The following is a 26,003-nucleotide window of genomic DNA, read 5'->3' as shown; positions in this document are numbered from 1 at the left end:
CAAGATGAAAGGAGTACAGAGGGTAGACAATAAATGAGATATAGAGAGATTGTAGGAGGGAAGGAGAACAGCATAGGAAGGTGAAGATGACTGAGAAAGGGGGAGAGGTGGAAAAAGATGGGAGGGGGGAATTTAGGAAAGCAAGGTGAGGCCAGGTTAGAAGTGAGGAATTCCTGGATGATTACCAGGGGATGATTGGGTGGAAGGTGGTTAGTCCATCACTCCTATGGAACACATAGCTGTCCATAATCTGAAAATCACCCCAAACCTTACCATCCATTGTGCAGAAAAGGATCCACCAGAGTGGTCATGAGCCATAGTGGCTGTGTGCTCGAGGGTCTCCATCAACTTCCTGACATGTCTGATACAAAGCCTTTTACCATGATCCCATCCCAGAATCTTTGGTCCGTCTCATTACCTGACATTTAAATTCATACCCCTCCCCACACCAGCAGCCCCCACACACCCCTACGTTTATCTTCTCTGCAAACACAATCCCATAGATATCTCTGAGGGTCACCCCATTATGGTCGGTTACAATGCTCCCAGAGAACAAACCTATGCCTTGGTTGACTGAAACCTCTAAACTATTGTCTCTTAACTTCCCATCTAGAGGTGGGTTGTTTGTAAATGAATGGGTCCGCAGTAATGGTTCACAAAAGTGAACGGAAAGATCGAGGGATGATTTTTAAGGAACCGTTGTTCATAGTTCACTTTGATCATTCCAGGAACAGTCGTGGCCTTTCTTCATTCATGGAATGGTTGCGGCCAGTTCTGGTTCCGGGAACGGTTGGTCCTCATTCCCAGAACTGTTGTGGCCTGTCCTTGTTCCAGGAACAGTAGTGGATGTCTTGTTCCCAGCTCTGTCTCGTTCTTTTTTAGGGTAGACACTTGCTCCACATTCCATTTCAATTTTTTTACAGTTATAAAACTTACGTAAAAATTAAGTTGTTTGTGATGTATACTTCTTTCACTCAGACAAAGAAACCTGCTTATCTCTTTGTCATTTGGATCCACAGTAGAAGACAAATTTCTCACAAGACAAATTTTTGTTTTTTGTTTTGTCTGCTTGATTGAGTGACTAGTTTTTAAGATAACTTTATATTATGTTTTTGTTTATAGTGTAAGAAAGTGTGCATAAAACATGCGATTTTGGCATTTCTTCCAAAAATAAAACAAGACACTTAGTGATTATCTTATTTTTCAACTTTGACTGTTTCCTTGTGCTGCCCCGTAACTTGTTTTCTTTGCACAAAATAATGAGTTGTTCATGATTTCAGCTCCATAGAAAAAAGGGAAGGGGTACCTCCCCATTTGAAAAATCGTAGATTGGCATAAAATCATATTTACTTTTTATTTAAAAAATACTGTTCAAAAGTAGCAAATAACTTTATTACTTTGAACTTAAATATTAATATTGAATTGCTGCAGTAACTGTAATAATACAACCTATAAACCTACTATATACAAAGCACTTGAGTCACATATGACCCAAAAATCACACTTTTCTGTAAACATACTTATTCTTCAAAGAAATCTTATTTTGCCCTGGAACTCCTACACAACATGAAGTACATGCAACTTCTGTTCCTAATTTTTCTGTATAATTTATTTATTATTGTATTCCACGAACTTTGTTCCTGTTTCAATTGGATAATTTACAGTGTTCAGTTTAGTAACTGAAGAGTGTTGACATCTTCATTTATATGCCACTGTGAAGGTTCTGACATACGGAACTTGTCACTCAAATCAGATTGTTTGAATAAGAGTACTCTTAGTGTACTAGAAACAAGCATTTCATTTCCATTAATATTCCTACTTGAATCCTTAACTATCTTTGTCTGGTTGCTCTGTTGTATGATTCAGTGTAGTGATTGCAGTAATTTTTTACTCATAAAATTAAGGTGATAGAAGAATTGATGGGAACCATGAATTATATTCCAGTTTTTGTAAAGCCACACTCAGGATGTCACTATCGACATCGTGGTATATACATGTGAAGTAGTTTTGAAAGAATTCTGAAATTCAGATACAGAGCTTTGGCTTCTAAAGCGACACAGGATTTAGCTCCAACATATGGAGCACTAATGAAAGTACAAACAGAACAAACTGCAGTCTGTCCTTGTTGTTGCAATTCAGCTTCATCAAGGCACATAAACTTTTTAAACACATAAATTGTTTTTGTCATCCTCCTTGAATGATCCCTTTGGGGCACAGATAAGTACTCCATGAGACAGTTCTTAGAGAAAGAATTCACAGCTAATTCAAAAACTATCAGTATAATTGTCTCATTTGTATTGTGCCTGCAAGATAAATAAAAAAGATCCTTTTGCAAAATGTTTTTATTCAAGACCTCTAGAAGGGTTCGTATTTTGTGCCTTTGTGACAGAGACTAGTAATTTAACATAAAAGCTATTCAATACGAATTCCATGACGACCTTATTCTGATCTTTTCCATAGTAAATTAAATGACTGAAATATATGTGAGATTAGCAGCATTAAACTGGTGGTGGATTTCTTTCCTTTTATTTTTAAATAATGTGTATAAAATTTATCTTTCAATTGTCTACATTAATGTGCAATTTACTGATTTATCAATTTTTATATTAGTTTCACTCTTGCCTGTTAATGGTTGCCTGTGCCTGCTCAGTTCTTTCTCAAATAACTAATGATGGATTTCACGCACATATTTGGGGTTCTTTTCATCTGCTGGCTGATCTCTAACTGGTAATCTTTTTCGATTGTAAAGACCTTCAGAGAATGATGTGTGCTAATTCATCAAGGTTTTGGAGAAAAAAGTCTCGTTTCTTTTCAGTTGTTAAGTCTCGGCAATCTCCCAGCAAATTTATGTAGTTGCTGCAGTAGCTGACACAGATCGTCTAATTTCGGTATTGAGTTTCTCAGCTCGTTTGTCGGAAGTGATTAATTTCCCAAACAAATCTTCACTTCACACACAGTATGACACTTTGGTGCATAATTAATTTACACTCCCCTAAATAGTAAAAGAAAACTGTTAACGTCTGTTTGACAGATGGTAGTTTACTTTTGGGTATTTCATGCTAGTAGTGTCTACACAAATAAATATAATTTTTGCAACAAACTGAAAACCGAAACACTGTACTCACTACGCTTAAAACCTCGACCCACATCTTGACGACAGTATTATTTTTCTTTCAAAGGCCAAATCTATTAAAAATTCTGTGGAACTGCTGAGAGACTCACATGACACCATTCTATGCCAGGATATTTATGGGCCATCTGGAGGGATCCTTCGAATTCAACCAGCACCTACAACCCCTCGTTCGGTTCAGACTCATCAATGACATTTTCACGGTCTGGACTCCATAAATTCAATGCGTACTCCCAAATCCACTTCACCTGGTTCTTCTCAACTCAGTTCAGTGAGCCACCTACCTAGATGCTGTTCTCCACCTGTCAGATGACACTATAATTAAGTCTGTTCGTATCAGGTGCACCGACTACTTACAGTAACTCTACTTGACAGCTGTAACCCATTCTGTGTCCAAAAGTCTCTTCCTTACAGCCTGAAACCTGTGGACACTGAATCTGCTGTGGAATGTAGAAGTTGTCTAAATGCACCGATAACTTGGACTGAAGCCTGTGTTCATAGACAATATCCCATCCAGCTCGCCCGTAAACTGATCTCCCATGCCGTCTCCTCTTCTTACACCAGCAACCCTGTTAACTAGCCAGCAACCGGCACTCCCCTAATCAACCTGTATCACTCCGGCCTTGAAATCTGAACCACGCCTTTCACCTGGGCTTCAGCTACCTCTTGTCATGCTCCGAGATAAGGGATACCGTATGCACACCACACGAGTAGGGCTCTGTTGGCCACCCGACTACAGAATATCCTTGTCCGCTCCTACTCCAATCCTGTGTCCTGTCGGTTATTCCCTTGTGGCTGACCCAGGTGCAGGACCTGTCCTGTACTCCCACTCACTAATTCCTACAGCAGTTCAATCACGGGCATCTCTCCTACACTTTCAGGCAGGTCCAGGTATGAAAACAGCCATGGTACATATCAGGTGTGCTGCAATTACTCTCAGCATTCTATCTCGTCACGATAAGTAACCAACTGTCCACTAGCACGTACAGCTACAGCCAACCTGTCGCAAACCAGAAACTCGAGGATCCAGTTGCCGAACGTGCTGCACACGACAACATGAATGACTTCGACAGCTGCTTCACTGTTTGGACCATTTGGATACTATGTTCCAGCAATAATTTCTCTCAACTGTGCAGGTGGGAATTGTGACTCTGTCATATCCTGCCCTCTTGCCGTCCCCCTGGCCTAAACATCCCATAACCTGTTTCCCACTGCCTCGACTTACCGCTTATCCCATTTCTCATCTATCCACAAAAAAAAACAAAAAGGAAAGAGAGCTTGAAATCTAGTGTGAATACAGTTTCTAGTTACGTGTTTCTATGCTCCACATGTCAGTCCACTGTATGCACTGACTGGTTGCCTTTCCCTTATTTTACATATAATTTGTGAAAGTTATGTTAAAACACCCGAACGTGTCTCATTACTGCTATGGAGTCATCAGTGGCTACACTATTTACTGTTAAATGAATGCAGCTCTGTGAGATCTGTGTTACTAAGCAGGTAGCACGGTTCGTGATTCACAATCCTAGTTACAGCTTGCGTATCTAACGGTTTCCGGGGGCTATAAAAATTTGATTTTCAATGTTTTATGTAATTATTGACTGAATGACTGAACTGAAAAATTTAAAATCCTATCTTAATCTACTCATTAAGAGATAAAATCTAATGTTAAAGGTTTGACATAGTGTGACACGTTCCACAGTCAGAAACTGTGTAAACTGCTTGAAGCTGCTAAGCTTATTAGGCGCAAATTACTGCTACTATATTCGTCCAGTATTTGCGAATGAGAGAAGTAAACAACTTCTGATAAACTTTAAGCATAATTTCTAACATTCATGAAAAATTATCTTGTGGACACACTCCGCCAAATGATGAAATGTAAAAAGTCTATTGCTTACTACATTGTCACTTTACTTGCAGTAAAACTACCGCATGGTGCATCTTGTTTTAATTTATTACTACTAACAGTATTTGAAACACATATTGCAGATGGTATACACGTATACCACTGAAAGTGCCTGCAAAATTATTCATGAGATATGATGACATAGACATTGAGATGTGTGAAAAACTAGATTTTGCATAAAAAAAAGAGCGGCAATTATCCTGGCTGTACGACACTCCCCTGCAGCACCCCTGAAATCACTCTTACTTCGGAAGACTTCTCTCCATTGAGAATGACATGTTGCGTTCTGTTATCTAGGAACTCTTCAATCCAGTCACACAATTGGTCTGATAGTCCATGCGCTCTTACTTTGTTCATTAAACGACTGTGGGGAACTCTATCGAACCCATTGTGGAAGTAAAAATAACATGGCATCTGCCTGGGAACCCAAGTCTATGGCCCTCTTGAGTCTCGTGGACGAATAGCGCGAGCTGGGTTTCACACGATCGTCTTTTTCGAAACCCATGCTGATTCCTACAGAGTAGATTTCTAGTCTCCAGAAAAGTCATAATACGTGTTCCAAAAATCTACAACTGATTGACGTTAGAGATATAGGTCTATAGTTCTGCATATCTGTTCGACGTCCCTTCATGAGAACGGGGATGACCTGTGCCCTCTTCCAATCCTTAGGAACGCTACGCTCTTCTAGAGACCTATGGTACACCGCTGCAACAAGGGGGGCAAGTTCCTTCGCGTACTCTGTGTAAAATCGAACTGGTATCCTATCAGGTCCAATGACCTTTCCTCTTTTGAGAGATTTTAATTGTTTTTGTACCCCTCTGTCATCTGTTTCGATATCTACCATTTTGTCATCTGTGCGATAATCTAGAGAAGGAACTACAGTGTGAAACAGCTTTGGAAAAAAGTCATTTACTATTTCGGCCTTTAGTCTGTCATCATTTAGGAACCAGGTTTTAAATTGTAAGACATTTCCAGGGGCAGATGTGGACTCTGACCACAATCTGTTGGTAATGAACTGTAGATTAAAACTGAAGAAACTGCAAAAAGGTGGGAATTTAAGGAGATGGGACCTGGATAAACTGAAAGAACCAGAGATTGTACAGAGTTTCAGGGAGAGCATAAGAGAACAATTGACAGGAATGGGGGAAAGAAATACAGTAGAAGAAGAATGGGTAGCTTTGAGTAATGAAATAGTGAAGGCAGCAGAGGATCAAATAGGTAAAAAGACGAGGACTGGTAGAAACCCTTGGGTAACAGAAGTAATATTGAATTTAATTGATGAAAGGAAAAAATAGAAAAATGCAGTAAATGAAGCAAGCAAAAAGGAATACAAACGTCTCAAAAATGATATTGACAGGAAGTGCAAAATGGCTAAGCAGAGATGACTAGAGGACAAATGTAAGGATGTAGAGGCTTATCTCACTAGGGGTAAGATAGATACTGCCTACAGGAAAGTTAAAGAGACCTTTGGAGAAAGGAGAACCACTTGCATGAATATCAAGAGCTTTGATGGAAACCCAGTTCTAAGCAAAGAAGGGAAACCAGAAAGGTGGAAGGAATATATAGAGGGCCTATACAAGGGCGATGTACTTGAGGACAATATTATGGAAATGGAAGAGGATGTAGATGAAAATGAAATGGGAGATATGATACTGCGTGAAGAGTTTGACAGAGCACTGAAAGACCTGAGTCGAAACAAGGCCCCGGGAGTAGACAATATTCTATTAGAACTATTGACAACCTTGGGAGAGCCACTCCTGACAAAACTCTACCATCTGGTGAGCAAGATGTATGAGACAGGCGAAATACCCTCAGACTTCAAGAAGAATATAATAATCCCAATCCCAAAGAAAGCAGGTGTTGACAGATGTAAAAATTACCGAACTATCAGTTTAATAAGTCACGGCTGCAAAATACTAACGCGAATTCCTTACAGACGAATGGAAAAACTGATAGAAGCTGACCTCGGGGAATATCAGTTTGGATTCCGTAGAAATGTTGGAACACGTGAGGCAATACTGACCCTACGACTTATCTTAGAAGAAAGATTAAGGAAAGGCAAACCTACGTTTCTAGCATTTGTAGACTTAGAGAAAGCTTTTGACAATGTTGACTGGAATACTCTCTTTCAAATTCTGAAGGTGGCAGGGATAAAATACAGAGAGTGAAAAGCTATTTACAATTTGTACAGAAAGCAGATGGCAGTTATAAGAGTCGAGGGGTATGAAAGGGGAGCAGTGGTTGGGAAGGGAGTGAGACAGGGTTGTAGCCTATCCCCGATGTTATTCAATCTGTATATTGAGCAAGTAATAAAGGAAACAAAAGAAAAGTTCGGAGTAGGTATTAAAATCAATGGAGAAGAAATAAAAACTTTGAGGTTTGCCGATGACATTGTAATTGTGTCAGAGACAGCAAAGGACTTGGAAGAGCAGTTGAACGAAATGGACAGTGTCTTGAAATGAGGGTATAAGGTGAACATCAACAAAAGCAAAACGAGGATAATGGAATGTAGTCGAATTAAGTCGGATGATGCTGAGGGAATTAGATTAGGAAATGAGACACTTAAAGTAGTAAATGAGTTTTGCTATTTGGGGAGCAAAATAACTGATGATGGTTGAAATAGAGAGGATATAAAATGAAGACTGGCAATGGCAAGGAAGCGTTTCTGAAGAAGAGAAATTTGTTAACATCGAGTATAGATTTAAGTGTCGGGAAGTCGTTTCTGAAAGTGTTTGTATGGAGTGTAGCCATGTATGGAAGTGAAACGTGGACGATAAATAGTTTAGACAAGAAGAGAATAGAAGCTTTTGAAACGTGGTGCTACAGAAGAATGCTGAAGATTAGCTGGGTAGATCACATAACTAATGAGGAGGTATTGAATAGAATTGGGGAGAAGAGGAGCTTGTGGCACAACTTGACTAGAAGAAGGGATCGGTTGGTAGGACATGTTCTGAGACATCGAGGGATCACCAATTTAGTATTGGAGGGCAGCGTGGAGGGTAAAAATCGTAGAGGGAGACCAAGAGATGAATACACTAAACTGATTCAGAAGGATGTAGGTTGCAGTAGGTACTCGAGCCAACAACACGAGTCTTCCTCTGCTGACTGGAAAGGCTGGAAAAAGTCCAACAAAGGCATACGGTCTTCTCTTTTACCGACTCGAAGATCCTTTTCGACGATGCACACCACCGACAAATTTTCTGCATTGGACTCCGCAGGCCGACATCACAAGAAAGCATACAGTAGATTTCATGGAGCGGGATCCTCTTGCCTCTGTGCCCTGTAGCAGTGAGTCTTTACAGGCTGGCACTTGGCAGCTGCCGGCGTTACAGCCCTTCCTGTGTTCCTCATCGTGACACTCCTGCAATGCAACATTCGCAGCCTTTTATACAACACAGAGGATTTATGGCTGCTTTTAGAATCGCAGCGTCCACTTGTACTCTGCCTTCAGGATACAAAATTGCATCCTCGCGGCTGCCTTGAGCTTTTGAATTTCTTCCCAGTCCGTTTCGACCTTCTTCCCGAGGTCGGCATTCCATCTCGTGGGGAGTCGTGCTGCTCATACGGGATGACATACGTAGTCAACCTGTCTCTCTGACTACCCGTCTACAAGCCTTTTCCTTCCTCACTTGATCTTTTCCCTTTGTACCATTTACATCCTTCTGTCATTCGATGTCACAAGGACAGACTTCCTCCAGCTTATTGGACAGCTACCCATTTCTGGTGCTTGTTGATTTTAATGCACACCATCCTCTTTCGGGTTCTTCCAGAACCTATCAGAGTGGTGCCCCTTTGGCTGATCTTCTTAATCAACTTAACCTCTTTTGCCTTAACACTGGAGCACCCACATTCCTTTCTCACTCCTCACATACCTATTCCCATTTGGACCTATACTTCTGCACTGCCCAGCTTGCCCATCTCTTGGAGTGGTCCGTTCTTTCTGACACCTACTTGACCGACCATTTCCCATCTACTACCCATTTGCGGACTTTTACCCGACCTGCACGCACACCCAAATGGCAGCTTACTAAGGCCGACTGGCGGCTTCCCCAGTTGTGATGACCAGGTGGAATATCTTACAAATGTTATCCTTACTGCTGTAGAACGTTCCATTCTTCGTACTTCCTCTTTACCACACCGTGTCACGGTCCCTTGGTGGACTGAGGCGTGCCACTACGCAATTTGTGTGCAGAGACATGCTGTCCACATTGTTAACCGTCATCCTATGATGACAAAGTGCATTTGTTATGAACGGCTGCGTGCACAGTGTCATCGCGTTCATTGCGATAGCGAAAAAACTAGCAGGATTTCATTCACTAGTTCTCTTAGCAGTTCCACTCCCTCCTCTATCATGTGGGCCAACCTTGGATGGCTCTCTGGGACCATGATCCCTTCCCCAATTTCTGACCTGACAGTAGAAGATGATGTCATCGTGAACCCTATTGTTATCTCCAACATCTTGGGCTGCCATTTTGCGGAAATTTCAAGCTCTTCCCTCTTGCTCCATCGGAAATGAGTGGTGAGGCTTAGGTGATACCCTTCTCTTCTCAGAATCGTGAGCACTACAATGCGGCCTTTACTATGAGGGATCTAGATTGTGCTCTAACATCATCCTGATCGGCCGCCCCAGAGCCAGACGCTGTTCACATTCAGATGTTGCAGCTCCTTTCTCTTGCGGGCAAGCACTTTCAGCTTAATACGTAGAACCGCATCTGGGCAGAGGGCACGTTTCCCAGATGCTGGTGTGAAGCTACTGTCTTACCCGTACCTAAGTCCGGCAAGGACAAACACTGTCCTTCTAGATACTGCCCCATCTCTCTCACCAGCTGTGTTTGCAAGGTGATGGAACCTATGATTCGTGTCCGTCTGGTGTGGAGGCTCGAGTCTTACTAACCAGTGCACAATGTGGATTTCAAGCATGCTGTTCTGCAGTTGACCATCTTGTCACTTTGTCCATCCGTGTCACGAATAGTTTTCTGCGTAATCCCAGACTGTGGCCATGTTTTTTGATTTGGAGAAAGCCTATGACACCTGCTGGTGGACTGGTATCCTCCAAATTCTCAACACGTGCGGCTTCCGTGGCCACCTCCCCCACTTCCTGGGGGAATTTTTAAAAGACCCTGTTTTCAAAGTACGTGTGGGTTCTGCCTTGTCGGAAACATTCATCCAGGAAAATGGCATGCCTCTGGGTTCCATCCTGAACATTGATTTCTTTGCTATCGCCATTAACCCTATAATGGCCTGCCTCCAGCTGGGCATCTCCAGTTCCCTTTTTGTTGACAATTTTGCCATGTATTGCAGTTCTCTACTGACCTGCCTCATTGAGCAGCATCTTCTGTGATGTCTTGATTGTCTTTACTCCTGGAACATCGACAGTGGCTTTCATTTTTCCACTAACAAAACCGTTTTTATGAATTTCTGGTGGCACAATTGGTTTCTCGCAACATCTTTACATCTTAGGCTCGTTGCTCTCCACCGAGCGAGGTGACGCAGTGGTTAGCACACTGGACTCGCATTCGGGAGGACGACGGTTCAATCCCATCTCCGGCCATCCTGATTTAGGTTTTCCGTGATTTCCCTAAATCGTTTCAGGCAAATGCCGGGATGGTTCCTTTGAAAGGGCACGGCCGATTTCCTTCCCAATCCTTCCCTAACCCGAGCTCGCGCTCCGTCTCTAGTGACCTCGTTGTCGACGGGACGTTAAACACTAACCACCACCACCACTCGTTGCTCTCCCATTCGTTGAAACTACAACATTCCTGGGGCTCACGCTTGGTAGGAAACTCTCTTGGTCCTCCCACGTGTCTTATCTGGCAGCCCGCTGTATGCAGTCCCTCAGTGTCGTGTGTCCTCAGCGATATTCCTGGGCTGCACATCGAACCACCCTCCTCTGTACCCGTCCCTTATCTGCTCGAAACTAAACTATGGGTGCTTTTTTATGTTTGTCCCTCTTACACTGTCTCAATACTATCCACCATCGTGATATCCATTTGGCCGCTTACACTTTTTACACTCGTCCGATTGAAAGTGTATGCAGAAGCTGCTGAACTACCGCTGTCCTACTGCCGTGACTTTCACCTCAGCAGGTATACGTGCCGTTTGTCTACCGTGCGTGGCCACCTCCTTCGATCGCCAGTACGGTGTATGTCTTTCTTCTCTGTTAGCTCCTGGAGTTCGCTTTTGCCTCTTGCTCCGGCAGCTTATCTTCGTGCTACCTGCAGCTTTCCTTGTGGTTGTGAACCCTTCACCACCTCGGCTTTGTGTGGCGGCCTGTGTTCACTTCGGCCTTCAGTCACTTCCTAAGGATACTACTCCAGCCTCGCTCTATCGCCTTCAGTTTAACGACCTTTGCACGAAACTTCAGGATAGTGCCTTCGTGTACACTGACGGCTGTCAGACTGACCGTGGTGTCGGGTGTGCCTTTGTTATTGGCACTGATGTTTTTCGGTATCAGCTTCTGGCACACTGCTCAGTATTTACAGGAAAGCTCTTCGCCCTGTATCAGGCCACGGAGTACATCGGGGACACGGGCTTTTAAATTGTCATCTACTCGGACACACTCAGTGCCCTTCAGAGCATCTGTGCCCTGTTCACTGCCCATCCTTTAGTGCAACGGGTCCAGGAAAACTGTCACATGCTCGCTCTTGATGGAGCCGCTGTGATGTTTATGTGGGTCCCTGGTCGTGTCGGTCTGACAGTAAACGAGGTTGGTGACACTGCTGCCAAGGCTGCAGTCCTTGTACCTCAGCCCACTAGTTCTTATATCTCCCCCTCCCTCCAGTGATGATTTCTGTGTTGCTGTCTGTCAAGAGGTGGGGTCACATTGGCATCACCACTGGTCCTCCCTTCATGGGAATAAGTTCCGGGTTATTAAGCCCCTCCCAGCAGCTCGGACGACCTCCGCTCAGCCCTCCCGCCTGCAGGAGGTCATTTTAACTGGGTTGCCTATTGGGCACTGCCTTTTTAGCCATCACCATTTGTTAAATGGCGCTCACCCACCACTTTATGCACATTGCTCCCAACTTTTAACTGTCTGTCATTTCCTGACAGAATGCCCATTTTTTAACTGTCTTATGTTCCCGCCTGAGTTTGATGCCCGAGTTATCGGGCATTTTAGCAAATGACGCACGGGCTGTCGACCGTGTTTTACTTTTTATCTGTCGTAGTAATATGGCAAAGGCCATTTAATTTTTAGTTTTGGACCTCCGTTTCTCTGTGGTGTATTTTATAGACCTTTCTCCACATCCCTGTTTTTAGCCCCTTTTAACCCCTCTCTTTGTCTTCGTATTTCACAGTTTTGACAAGCGTGTGTATGACCCTAGATGTTTTTGCATCCTAAAACAAAACAAACAAGCTACACCTCTTTCCACACTAAAATTATCCCTACGCAACTGCATAATTATCCACTGCGACACTGTTCCTATTCGTGCATCTTTTTTCATCTCGGGAAGAGGTCACCCGTTCCCTGTAGGTCCACCTATCCTTTCCAGCACACTTTACATGCATACATATATAATAGTGTTCAATATCCTGTTAATAGCATTTGCATATATACCTGCTCCTTTTATACATATATGTCAAGGTAACCCAATCCTGCCATAGCCTTTATTCATGCTCGGTTTTGTAATCTGTCTTTTGTACTGTATTTGTCTGATTCCTCTGTACATAATCACTATTGTAACTCTGAATGCCCTCATATGATGTGTTACAGTGAATGCCCTCCTATTAGATGGTGCAACAGTCATATCTGAATGCTAGTCCATCATATGTATACTTCATATCTAAGGGTGTATTCTCCTTGATTTCCCATGTCAAAAGTGATGGAACTAACATCCAGCCCAATATAGAAAAAGAAACACCATCTGTATGTTTTGAAATCTACTTGCCCTATAAAGTTTGTTAATGTCTATTGTCACCACATACTAATGTAAAACTATGTTAAGTGAAAAGGGATGTTTCTTATGACACATGACTCATGATCACATCTATATTAGAGAGACCTTTTCTTTTCCGCTCAATGGGGCTACTGAGAAAACAGCCTTTGGATGTGGAATCCCTGTAATTTTGTATGGGCTGTCATAACAATGGAAAAAACCTGCTCATTTCTTTTTATAATTGTGGACTGTAATGAGAACTGTCGTGTCGTTCAGTTTACAGTTAGGTCAGAGTAACACGTACTTTCATTTGAGTAGCCCACATCCAAAATCCGCTAACTGCACAATAAGAGAAACTGAGATAATAGTGGAAAACTCATTCTGTCCAAACTATTAAAGATTTCATTTCTTTTTTAAAAATAAGTACAAAATTATTAATTGCATGGTATTAATGGCTGAAATATGCAATTCTGTTTCATACATTAAAATTTTAAGTGAAATATTGACTTAGTGGTTTTTGCACCTGATTTATGCGATTAGCAGGTTTTACAAATGTATCAATCCAATTTCAAAACAAACATTTGGTTGCAAAATCCGCTACTTGGTGATATGTTAGGAATGACAGAAATGCGGAATTTAAGTATTGTGAATATAAACAGAAACATTATATTTCAAAGAAAAGTCTGAATATTCTACAAAATTGGCATATAAAAATATGAAGGTGGTATAATTTTACCAGGAAAAACTGACTTACTTAACCTCAAAAAGAGAACAAATATGAATAGTCAACATTAGATTTTTAAAAAATTACGTGTTTTTCTTTCTTCTCTCCCTCTCCCTCTCCCTCTCCCTCTCCCTCTCCCTCTCCCTCTCCCTCTCCCTCTCCCTCTCCCTCTCCCTCTCCCTCTCCCTCTCCCTCTCCCTCTCCCTCTCCCTCTCTCTCTCTCTCTCTCTCTCTCTCTCTCTCTCTCCCTCTCTCCTTAAAAAAAATCTGGAAATGCTGGTTTACAGTAACTTTCACTAATCCTTCCACATATGTCATAACAATTAGTGTCAACACAGTTTTCATTGCATAACATTGCTTTAAATATACTGTTCATGTTTTTACCTTTCTGTTTTGGAAACCTTTCTTTTCTACTGATCAGGACACCTCTCCCTTTGCTGCGAAGGGCAGTCTCCCTCGGTCTCGTTCTGGTCATTTGCAGGTACAAAGATGGGTTTGACTTCCTGCAAAATTGCTACTGTTTCTATTGCTCCCAACTCATTTGTACGAGTACCATCATCTGAATTTAAACCATCCACAAAATCACTTATGCAAACATCATATTTGTCATCTGAACTCTGCTTACTGACTTGTATTTCGACAATGCATCTGCAGGAAGAGCTTCATTGTTGCATACGTGTTTGCTACATTGCAGCCAACCTAACTCTGAATAAGAAAAATATCCCTTATAATCGTAACAAACTGAAAGGTAGCTTTGAATATCTAGATTAGTAAGACTGATGTCAGTTGGCACACTTTGCATCTGGACACAGCACAGCGATCGCCATTCCTGTTGGACTTAGGAGGTTTTGTAAACATTGGATATTTAATGAGCTGTGCACCCGAAGACAACGTGCAGTAGTTGTGCACTTAGTGGCTTCTGCAAATGAACACGATTTTCTATAGCCATCGTCAACAGCTTATAGCAGGTTTTCCACCCTGAAACCTATTCCATCACATAAGTGCCGAAAAAATCTACACGTTAGTGTGATCAACTCAAAATTGACAAAAAATGCATTTGACGGCATTTACATCTGGGCTACTCATTTATATGATTTACAATGGTATAAGCACACTTAGCACAAAGTGACCTACATACTAGGAAAAATTCATTTTCTGTAATAAAGAATCATTAAGTATTCCAGCCTAATAATTATGGGAATTAACATGAATTACCCAGTGACCCAAAGTAACCTTAACACTATTCTTTTCCTTCAACAATAAACAAATAACTGTATAGACAGTTTCATTGTCTCGGGTAAGTAAATAAAATTATAAAACCTTAAACATCGTAAACTAATAATATTCTTCTCGTGTCTGCAACCAGATCATGAAGTCATTTTAACAAGGTCCACCTGTCTCTCCATACAACATTTTATGCCCCTCAATAAGATGGCGCTCTGCCGTAACAGATTTCTCAGGCTGACACAAAGTTGCGTTGTCCTGGTGCTCAGCACATCGATCTGAATAGGACGAATTGTTTGACAAATATAAGCTTTCCCACAATGGCAGGGGATTTTGTACACACTGGACTTCCTCAATCTCAGGTCATACTGTACTGAGCCAAGGAGTGCTCTAATCTTGACTGGCAGATAAAAAACACTTTTTATCTCATATCTTTTTTAAAATTCTTCATATTTTCAAAGATATGCTCACAGAAAGAGATAGAGAAGCCACCAATTTACATGTCTTTTCTAATGGTTCCTGCTAAGTCCAAAGTGGATAGCTCAGCAGATCCATTTCTCTGTATAGCCATTCTGCTTGAAGACAACTTTAAGGTGATGTAGCTTTTGGTCAAGCTTTCTATATCTAAAACAACTTAAGCTGCTCTTGCGAAAGTCTGCACGACTGCCGTGCATTGGAACGGGGGATGGCAGTTGTATGCATGCAGATAATGGTCCGTGCTCATGGGCTTTTGATAATCATTGTATCCTAGTGTTCCTTTCTGTAAATGAGACATCTACAAACGGTAGCTTTCCACTCCTTTCAGCCTCCATTGTGAACATCATGTGGAGATGAAGGCAACTTAAATGATCTAGGGAACTGTTAATAGCAGCTCTCCCATGTGGCCATACAATGAATGTACCATTGGCATACCTCCAAAAAAGAAATAGGTTTTAAAAATGCCATCTTTAGGGCCATGTCTTCAAAATCCTCCATTAATAAATTGGCAACTCTTTGGGACTATGAGCTCCTCATACCACTGTGTGTGTGTTTGTTCAAAACTGTCATTAAATAAAGAATACATCTACATCAGCTCGTGGTGACAAATCTTGGTCGTTTGCTTGACCAGTTCTTCATCAATTAACTACGAGGATCCTTAAAGAGGAACTCAGGTAAAAAGTGACCCTACATCGAAGTTGACAAGCAAATCTGAGAGACCAAGACACACAAGCTTCAAATTGCTGTATAAAAACCATAGGATTGGAAATACAATGTTAATGTTTTCCGCAGTCCAGTCCATTATAGAAGACCACAATTTAATAATTCTGCCAGGATACAAAGGCAACACCAGGGTTCTTAGTGAAGACAATCTTACATTTCTGCCAGAGTTTGCTAATGTATTAGCTCCATATTTAGCAGTCATATCAGTCGTAAGATCTGTACTCGAGGACTGGAAACTGTACAGGTCACACCAATACACATGAAAGGAAATCAGAGTAAACTGCCGAATTATGTGGTGAACACGTTCATCGAGAATGACGTATTTCACTTCTTCCTCTCAAGCCGATGAAATATATTCGTGTAAAAACATTATTTTAGGTAGGTAGTGTGTAGATAATTTCCCACTGTATGCTAGCTGGATATGTGCAGATTTGGTGACAAATATGTGAGCAAAGATCATCACTAAGATGTGGTGGCAATTGAGCGTCTCCACCTGCTGTGAGGGGGTCACTTACACTGTGGCATCTTGGAAATTGAGGAGCAGATGGACAGACAATAATGTCAGTTGAAGAGAGAAAATATAAAATGTCTTTCTGATTTAAATTTCTATTCAGAGATGATGATCCGATCTACAAATTATTCAAAGATCTCTTCACCCAACATTGTAATTGTCATCTATGAGGTGTGAATCAGAAAGTAATGGGAATTTGTACTTTTCTTAAAGAATCTTTACTTATTTGTCAACATCAGCTTGTCCCTTCAAAGTAGTCCCTGTCAAATATAATGGACTTGTGTCAGTGCTTTTTCCAGTCTTGCAAGTACTTCTGGAACTCAGTTTTTGTTGTGGTATTCAGCTCTTTTAGGCATTCTGTTTTTATCTCATCAATGGTGGCAAAACAATGTCCTTTCTTGAGCCTCGGGAAAAGAAATAAGTCGCACGGGACCATGTCTGGCAAATACAGTGTCCGAGGCAAAAAATCCCATTACATTTTGATTATGCCTCGTAAGAACAACAAAATATGGTCGGGTGATGTAACAGGTGATTATGTCATTTCGTAGCTTTTGTAGATTGACGCTCTCCTATAGCCCTTGACCGTCTGCAGATGGTGAAGAAGCCAACCTACACAGATCAGTGGCACTGCGTGTCAGGTCCACTGCATCAAAAAACTTAAAGGACACAAACATAATTAAGGTAAAAATTATCTTGAAATCATAAGAATGACGGATCATTTGTGAAAGTAATGCACCATATTGGCATAGTCCAGCTACAGAAAGTGGATGTTATGCTCAAAGTATAGATCCGTATCATTAAATTTACAGTTGTACTTTGCAACACACTTAACTTTTTAATTTTGGTTTTGTGTGCATGTGCGTATGTCATGTACAGTCTTAGACATAAAAACTGACCGCCGGCCGGCCGCCACAGAGACCAAGTCCGAGTCATTCACTTAAGGTGGCCAGTAAAACTGACCGCCCCTGACAACTCTAAGTCCGGCCATCTGCACAATCTGGCAACACTGTAAGATGCGGCAGTGTCAGGAGGAAGTGTTGTCTACTTCCTAGATGTTGTCCGATTCAGTGAGCCCGTGGTCTAGTGGTAATCGTCATGCATTCTAAACTTATACTCGCCTGTTCGCGTCCAATTGTACTTTTTTTTTTTTTTTTTTAAACTACATTTCGGCCCTCGTCTAAAGTTACGAGTGTGATTGAACATCGAAGATGATTCGCTTCACATTCTACCCACCAGCAATAACAAGTACTTCCAGAAACAATTCCGCAGGACAGCTTGTGGCTGCGTCGCGATCATAACAGCTTACGCTCGAGCGTTTCCTCGCACTGCAGCGGCGAACGGCCACCGGCCAGACGCCACCTGCCGCCTGAAATCCGGCGTCGTCCATGTGAACGCGGCAATCATCTGTCTTTTTTGAATTTGAAGTTCTAGTTATCATCTTGCAGTTAAGCATTGGATTTTGCATACCTGAAAATCGTTAACTACGGTCAAGCACAGTAAAATTGAGTCGCAAGTGGAAAAAACGTGTAATGTCTGCAATACAATATTTACTTTTGGTATAACAGAGGGGTGAGTGCAGAGGAGGCAGCTAGAAAGATTTGAACTGTGTGTGGAGCGAGTGCTTTTGGGAAAAATACACTAGAAAAAGATATTTTTCTTTTAATAAAGATCTTTCTGGCGTGAATGATTTTCCATGTTAAGGAAGTCTCAAATGCTGATACATGTGATGGATTACCAATTAACCATCATTCGACATTTGCATTCAACAGGCAAAGTTCAGAAGTCTGGTGTAGAAGTACTGCACGCTCAAATTCGAAACAGCAAAAATCAACGGAGTGACTATTCTTGAACATCATCAGATCTCTCATTGAACATTCCTATGCAGTACTGTTAGTGGTGACAAGTTATGATGCCTTTATCGTTAACTTCCTAAGAAGAAATGAAAGGCTGAGCCCCACCAAAAGACGTAAACTGATAGTGTGAACATATTTTACACCTGATAGCTCCAAAAATGTGTTTTGGGCTACGAATTCTGCCCCAAGGGGTGTGTGCATCACAACTGGAATTTGTTGCCAACAACTGAAACACCTTTCGGTCGCAGTGTAAGAAAATCGACTGACAAAACTACATCACCTGTGCTACTGCACGACAACGCACTCTGTTGATTTGAGAAACAGAACTTTCGAGGAGATTGACAGCAAAGTCGTCTCTCAGGCAATTGATAGGGAACTTCCCTCTCAAGTACTTGTCCTTCTCATCATATACTCGTAAAATTTTACCTTTCCCGCTGTTGATTGATCAACCGTCAAGGCAATTTATTTCTAGACGAAAATACTCTTTAAACTACACTACTTTAATGACATCGTTAGAACCAGTAGGTTTCTGCATGCATAGAATTTGTACACTACTTTAGCATTATCAGATTGTTTTAGATGTCGTGAAAGAAAATTCTGCTGTTGATTAATTTCTCTTTGATGATTACTGTTGCGTTCAGTAAACTAATGGACAGAAACATCACGTCGGCAGTCTATCTTAATAAAGCATTACGTATCTGTAAGACGATTGAGCCTTTTTCAACACGAGTTAGTAGGATATTAATGACTTTTGACTTCGAAAAGGTCTGTATTTACTTCATGTCCTGCATCATTCGCAAGTATTATGAAAATGTGGCAGTTCATAGATAAAATTATGTATTCACATTAATAAAAAATATGTAAGCAGAAAACAAAACTGGTATTATGAATTTTGCAGTACTGTAAGGTTTTCGCTCTGACACTAATAGGTACTAAAAGTAGCATGACGAATTTTGCTCGAGCGTCGTCTTAAGATTCCCTTATTGAATTGGTAACTGCCTGCTTGTAGCTCTGCTACAAAAGAATTAAAAATCTGGCTTTTAGCGAGTCTCGAAAGGCGAACGAAGGCAGCTTGCACCTGTTAGCCAAGTATGTTACCTGAGAACGGGTTTTTTCGTAGTGGGTAGACATCATTTTGAGGTTGAATTGGCAAATGTCAGTGAGACGTGTGCTGTTGGTGTAAGTGTTTCCGTGTGTTGATTTTGTACCAGTGATTTTTCTATAGGTTTTTCTGTCCCAAATAGAGAGTTGATGTCTCCCATTAGTATTTTCACGTCATCTTCGTGACTTTTGCTCATAGTTTTTTCGAGTGTGTTCCAGAATGTTTCGACATTTTTGGTGTTTTCTTATTTTAGATGTGGGTTGGGGCATGTGCATTGATGAGTGTATATTTTTAATTGGGGCTCTTAGTGAGCATAGTCATATACGTCGATTGTTGATGGGTGCGATTTCTTTGTCAGAGTTGATGATAGATCTGTGTTTGAGAAATGCCATGCCGAAGATTGGTGCACATTTCGCTACGTTTTGTTGTGTTTTGCTCTTGAAGATGCGATGGTTTCCGTAATGCAAGGTTTCATTGTCAGTTAGTCATGGTTCTTGAAAAGCAAGGATGAGAATTGTTTGTCGGTCGATTTCTTATGTGAGATGATTTAGTTTTCGTGTTTGGATCAATGTACCGATGTTTAGTTTTCAATTGCATGTTTTCTGCTTGTAGGGAAATTTACCAGAGATGTCCGATATTCTGTGCCATGCTAGCCTGGACTCCCCAGAATCCGAAAATCCAGCTGCTGTCTGTTGACGGGCAGATTGTGTACCACCTGGAGTAACGTTGATTTTGCTTGCACAGTTCATGTTTGCCTGTGTTTCATTGGTTTGGCCAGGGTGATACCAGGACCAGACAGAACCAGAAGGTGTTGAAGCTTTTTGAAGCAAACATTTTCACCCGAGCTCATTGAGCTAACAGATGGTGACCAGAGTACCGGTGATTTTCACTCAGATGTGTCTGGATTTTGGGTTCAACGGATTGAGTAGCTGTTCAGGATTGTGTTAGTATTTGGTTCACCCCAAGTGTTTGATTTCCTTGGTACCACCCATATGGGGGAGGTTTTCCCCTATCCGCCACATGGGATTATTATTATTATTATTATTATTGTTATTATTATTATTATTATTATTATTGTTATTATCATTATTATGTCACCAGCAAATCCAATATGGTGTATCTTCCCACCACTGAAATAGATGTGTATTGTTCGATTCAGTATTTGTATCACATAAATATGGGTTATAGTTATGTTACATTGCTGCTAGTAGACACATTTCTCACTTTTTCTTAGACAATTGCTAAATGTTACTCCATCAAAGGAATTACGTGCCCAGCATTGTTGCAACACAGACGTTCAAATTATCTGATGTCTGCAGTTTCATTTCGATACCAGATCGTTCTAATCGGATTCAGCCAGTCAGTCTTAATGTGGATATCTGACTATGGCTCTCATCATATGATAGACAGGGTAAACCATATTCTTAATCGGACTGTTGAATCTAGATCACTTATCTATGACAGGGTCTGAATTAGTAAACACTATGGAAAATACTAATACAATGTGCTCATTACAAATACGTTCTTTAAATATAAATATATGAAGTAACGAGATAAGAGTTTATTTAGAGGAGCAGAGCCCCATCCATCACAGCAGAGCAGTGCAAGATAGGTTTCAGGGCCAAGAGAGGATAAACATCAACCAGATAGAGAATATATGGACAGAGGTAACAAGGTCATTGCCATCTGGACCTACAAATGCGAGTGACCTTTGGACGAATATAGAAAACTTCTGTCTGTAAACCATCACACTGCACTATCGACGACTTAATGAAATCAATGCCCCTACGCCTTCGAGAAATCTTATGTAATGATGGTGAGTGGGTTGGTTACTAAAAGTATACTCATCCACAAAACCCATGTGGACAATTATCTGATAATCGGTCAAGCTTTGCTTTGTCGCAGCTCTTTAGCATACAAGTCCATTTACTTTCAGTTTCCTCCATGCAATTCAAGGTAATTGAAAAATCTCATCCACTCGAAGCCAACTGAGGAATTGTTTGGTGCATGTGTTGTTCAACACACAGTAGTCGTCACCCTCACTGCAATCAATCACTGTTTGTGTGTTTGCGTGTGCATGTGATTTCATATTCACGCACAATCTGAATCAATACTATTAACATTAGAGAGACAACCAACAATAAATATTGCATCAAATATGACTGTAAAGGATTTTAATGCGATGGGAAGTTACAAACTGAATTTTTACCCAACCCACGACCTGCGTATTACGTTAAGTAAGGAAGATGTATTAACTCCATGATATCATTAGGAGAGACAGTGAGCTCTTGTTGTCGTGGCTCGAGATAAGTGCATTGATTGGCAGTGCCCAATGCCACAGCGATTTGTTTATGTTGGCTGAGCGTGGACACTGCAGCAGACTCTTCGCCATAAACAGAAAGAAATCGCCTTGGCTCTGACTGCAGTGAGAGGACATCGCTGCCTGCATGTTCTAATAGTAACCAACGTGAGACTCTGCTCACAGGTGCCATGGAGGATTGCAGAGGGTATCATGTCATTAGTCATCAGAATATTTACCAGTGATGAAATGTCCACTCTATTTGAATCACAAAACAATGGGAACTTTCTCACAAAGTAATGTGAGATGATACCAAAATTTATCTAAGACGCAAAAATTAACTGCAGAGCTTTCATGCACGCAGTAGTAGCGCACAAGGAAATATTATGTCTTGGAATCATATTTTTCATTTCCTCTTCTCATATCAATGCCCTTGTTTTAGTCTGAAGTGAGAAAATAAACATTAAAAACTAAAGTTCCTAAGAAGCATATAAGTCATTGTGACCGACCGGGATTCAAACCTGGACCTCCTGCTTACTAGACAGACATGCTGACCACTGCACTATTTTATTTTTTAAGTTTGAGAAGAGTTTTAGCACCAGGTAGGCGGAGGCAAAGAGGACAGGGGTCGAAGATCCGAGGCCTGGCCACAATGCCTCCCCTATACCTGTCACTGAGTAGCTGCATTATTCCCATGTATTCCATGTTTGTTTCCATATATGCCTTAAATTGTAGAACAAAATTGAAGTAGTAATTAAGGTAAAATAAATTACAGATTGTCGCCTCCAATGGCGTGCATTCCTTGTAGAACATAACTTATAATAGTCCAAAGGGTGACAGAAAAATACATAACAAACATTCATTCAGAAACGTATTCACAATTTAAGTTTTTATGTACTGGATGCATACGAGGTCTGTGAGAAAGTCATATATTTTTCAACAAATGAAAGAAATTTCGGAGCCGGAGGAGTTTTACCAAATTAGAACTGTTCTGACTTTAGAACCAATGTAAAAGAAGATTCCAGGAATAAAAAAAGTGAAAGAATAGTATTCTGCTTCTAATCAATAAAACTGTCCCATCTCTTTGTGGCCCACATAATGCAATAGACAAAAAATTTTGAAACCTTTCCTTATATTTGTTATTCTTCTTCAGCTTAAAATGTTCTTCTGCAATATAAAACATGTACTTTTCTAAGTTAGAAGTTTTGTTTGTTAACACATAAAACACAAACTGTACCAGAATCCACGAAAAACTGTTATTCTTTGCGGACGGGTAACATTTCCAGTTGGGTTGTAAAGCTTCAGTTATCCGTATATGACTTTCTGCGGTTCTGTTGATAGTGCTAATTTCTTCCTATTCCAGTTCCAAATTCTGATACTCTTTTCACATAAGAAAATGTGCACTACAGTTTCTACAAGCTGACATTTGTCGCAGTATGGAGATGGTCTGAATTTGATTTTCCATAATCGTTCCACTGCGGGTATGGTTTCGTTTACAACGTCGTAACGTACGGCACTGACTCTAGTTGGTAGAATTTTACTGTTGATACTTTTCCGGATGTTCATCCAATTTTTAGTAGGTTAATTTACCTGAATTGGGTTGTAAAGACGATGCCTGGTAATATAATCATAGACGGTTCTAGTGTTAGTTTGTGCTGGTGGAGGTCTTATACAGCTGCAATCGACATAGTACTTTCGGACGTAATCTAGGCTGGCACCTATATGTGCTACATTAACAGGAGCGTTCCTATCCCCAAGATCTAATGAGAGGAACAGAAGTTTCTTGATGCCTGTCTTAGTGGCCCATCGAGACCTGAATAATTATACAGGATGTTTCTGGAGGAATAGTAAATATTGTAAGAGGTGGTAGTATAGACAAATTGCAGAAAAAATACCATGTAACATGTGTCCAATTTTTACTGAGTACATACAGCTGGGTTCGTTGCATTTTCGTTTCGTATGTTGGTCCTTATAGGACCCAGTTGTCTACACTTCCTTGAAAATGAGCTTCCAGCATTATTGGAATAGGTTCTTTTGGCTACAAGAATTCATATGTTCCTCCAGCATGGCGGGGCTCCTGCACATTCTAGTTGTCAGGTGACACATTATCCAAGCCTAACATTTCGCGGAAGATGGACCAGTAGGTATGGGCACTTTTCTTGGCCACCAAGGTTCCCGGACCTTATCTCTTTGGATTTTTGCCTGCATGGATGGTTAAAGGTGAAGTCTACAAAGAAAAAGTAAACCCAAGAGCCAATTTGATCATTCGGATTATGAATACTGCAGCCCTCATAAAAGAACGCAAAGACAACCTCAGAAGAGCTACACATGGAGTTATCAAGTGAAGTCAAATGTGCATTGAAGTTGGTGGGGGAATTTTTGAAAATCAACTTTTAACGTCCTCATTTGCCTTTCCTTTGAGTTTGTTAGATTTGCGTACTAACAGCTGTATCTCTGTACTCAATAAAAAGTGGACACATTTATTTGGAATGTTTTTTTATGCAACTGGTCTGTACTACAAGCTGCTAAAATATGTACTATTCCTCCTGAAACACCCTGAATATGGATATATGTGTGGTGTCTGTTCTTTCGGACATGTCCGAAAGAATACACACACACACAGTCACACACACACACACACACACACACACACACATTTTTATCTTAAGTGCTATTCGGAAAATGTTTGGCAACTAAGTGATAGTGCCGGACTGCAGCTGCATCAACCTACTCATTTTACTAGGTATAGTTGTAATTTTCTGAACAATTCCTGTTTAATAAGTGACAGCGACAGTGTCTCTCATCGTTTACTTTGTCGGAAACCTGCTTCTTTCTGCCCTAGCGTATACTATAGCAATGAGTGATTGCTCACATTCTTGGTACCTCACTGGACATGCTACTGCAACTGTAGCCAAAGATTCAAATCCCACTGGAAAAGTATGTTTCAAGTCAGATGGTTTTGCTCCTCCCCTGCCGTCATTGGAAACGATCACAACGAAATTAAGTATAGGAATCCTATGAAACGCTTGAGTTCATACTACGCTCCTGTGCAAATGAAAAAAGTAGTTTTTCGCAATTATCAGATGGCAGATGGAATTTGTCAGATTCCACTAATTATGACTGCATTATTAATTGTTGGTTCACAGGCACTTTTCTGCCACTTATTGTAACTGTTTTTAGAATGTTAGAGCTCTAAGAATAGAATCATCAAATTTTTGCCATGTGGAATATACGAATTCACCTTAAGTCTTCACGTTTCGAGCAAAGGCAGAATATCCGTCAGAAAAGCTGACAACAAAAAGCCAGGCTGTGCCTGTCTTCTCGCGGATGTGCCAATTACAGTGATCTCAATAACAATATTGTATAGCAAAGATACGTTGCCAGCTCAACCACTGGAGAAGCTCCAAAACTGTGAATCGCTTCTGGTGAATACGCTTTCTAGGTTTCGGTCCGATTAAGACAGTAAAACACAAATAATTGTCCCAGTTATTAATTTATGACATTTAGTTTGCACTCAGTGCATCGATTTATTGCAAGTAATTACACTCTAGTCCCTGAACCTAGTTACAGAAATGTGAATAGGACTCATTGATATATAATGAAAATATTGCGGCCCTTGCCCCCCGCAACTTTGAGATGAGGCTATAGTCGCATCTGAGGTCACTCACAGAACACATCAGCTGGTAACCTTCCTGGCAGTATAACTGAAACTTGGCAGCAGCGCATAATATGTTTGGAAACTCTGTGACCGACGAATTACTTCCTTGATGGCACAGAAATATCCTGCTAAATTCACTTCATATTATCATGTCATTTCAATTGAATAATGTGATTTTCTCTTGACATGTGACATAAGGATATCAGTTACTGCTTTTGAGTCAACGAAAGTCGTCTCTTACATTGCGAATTATATGCCATAGCGGCTACTGAGCCAATAAGTACGTCAAAGACACCGCAGCTGTTCACTAGCTCCTAGGTTATGTGCTTGAGTGTCAGGTGCACGCTGTCTCTGTTCGCCTTTCGATACTCGCAGAAAGCCAGATATTTAATTTCTTTGTGGGAGAGCTACAAGCAGGCAGATAAAAATTCAATGAGGGAATCGTAAGACAACACTCCAGCATAATTCGTCTTGCTACTTTTAGTTTAGATTAGATTAGATTTACTTTCATTCCAATTGATC

The 26,003-nt window shown here is 40.9% G+C and overlaps 1 protein-coding gene across 1 annotated transcript in view; it reads left to right on the top strand.

Annotated features, from left to right (window-relative positions):
* Positions 1 to 26,003, top strand: part of LOC124777337 (putative E3 ubiquitin-protein ligase UNKL) — a 279,457-nt gene that overhangs the window by 64,841 nt on the left and 188,613 nt on the right. The window lies entirely within an intron of this gene.

The sequence above is a fragment of the Schistocerca piceifrons genome, chromosome 2 (assembly GCF_021461385.2).
Source record: "Schistocerca piceifrons isolate TAMUIC-IGC-003096 chromosome 2, iqSchPice1.1, whole genome shotgun sequence".
Lineage (NCBI taxonomy): Eukaryota > Metazoa > Arthropoda > Insecta > Orthoptera > Acrididae > Schistocerca > Schistocerca piceifrons.
The sequence above is the reverse complement of the archived record's forward strand: the minus strand, read 5'-3'. Positions and strand labels throughout refer to the sequence as shown.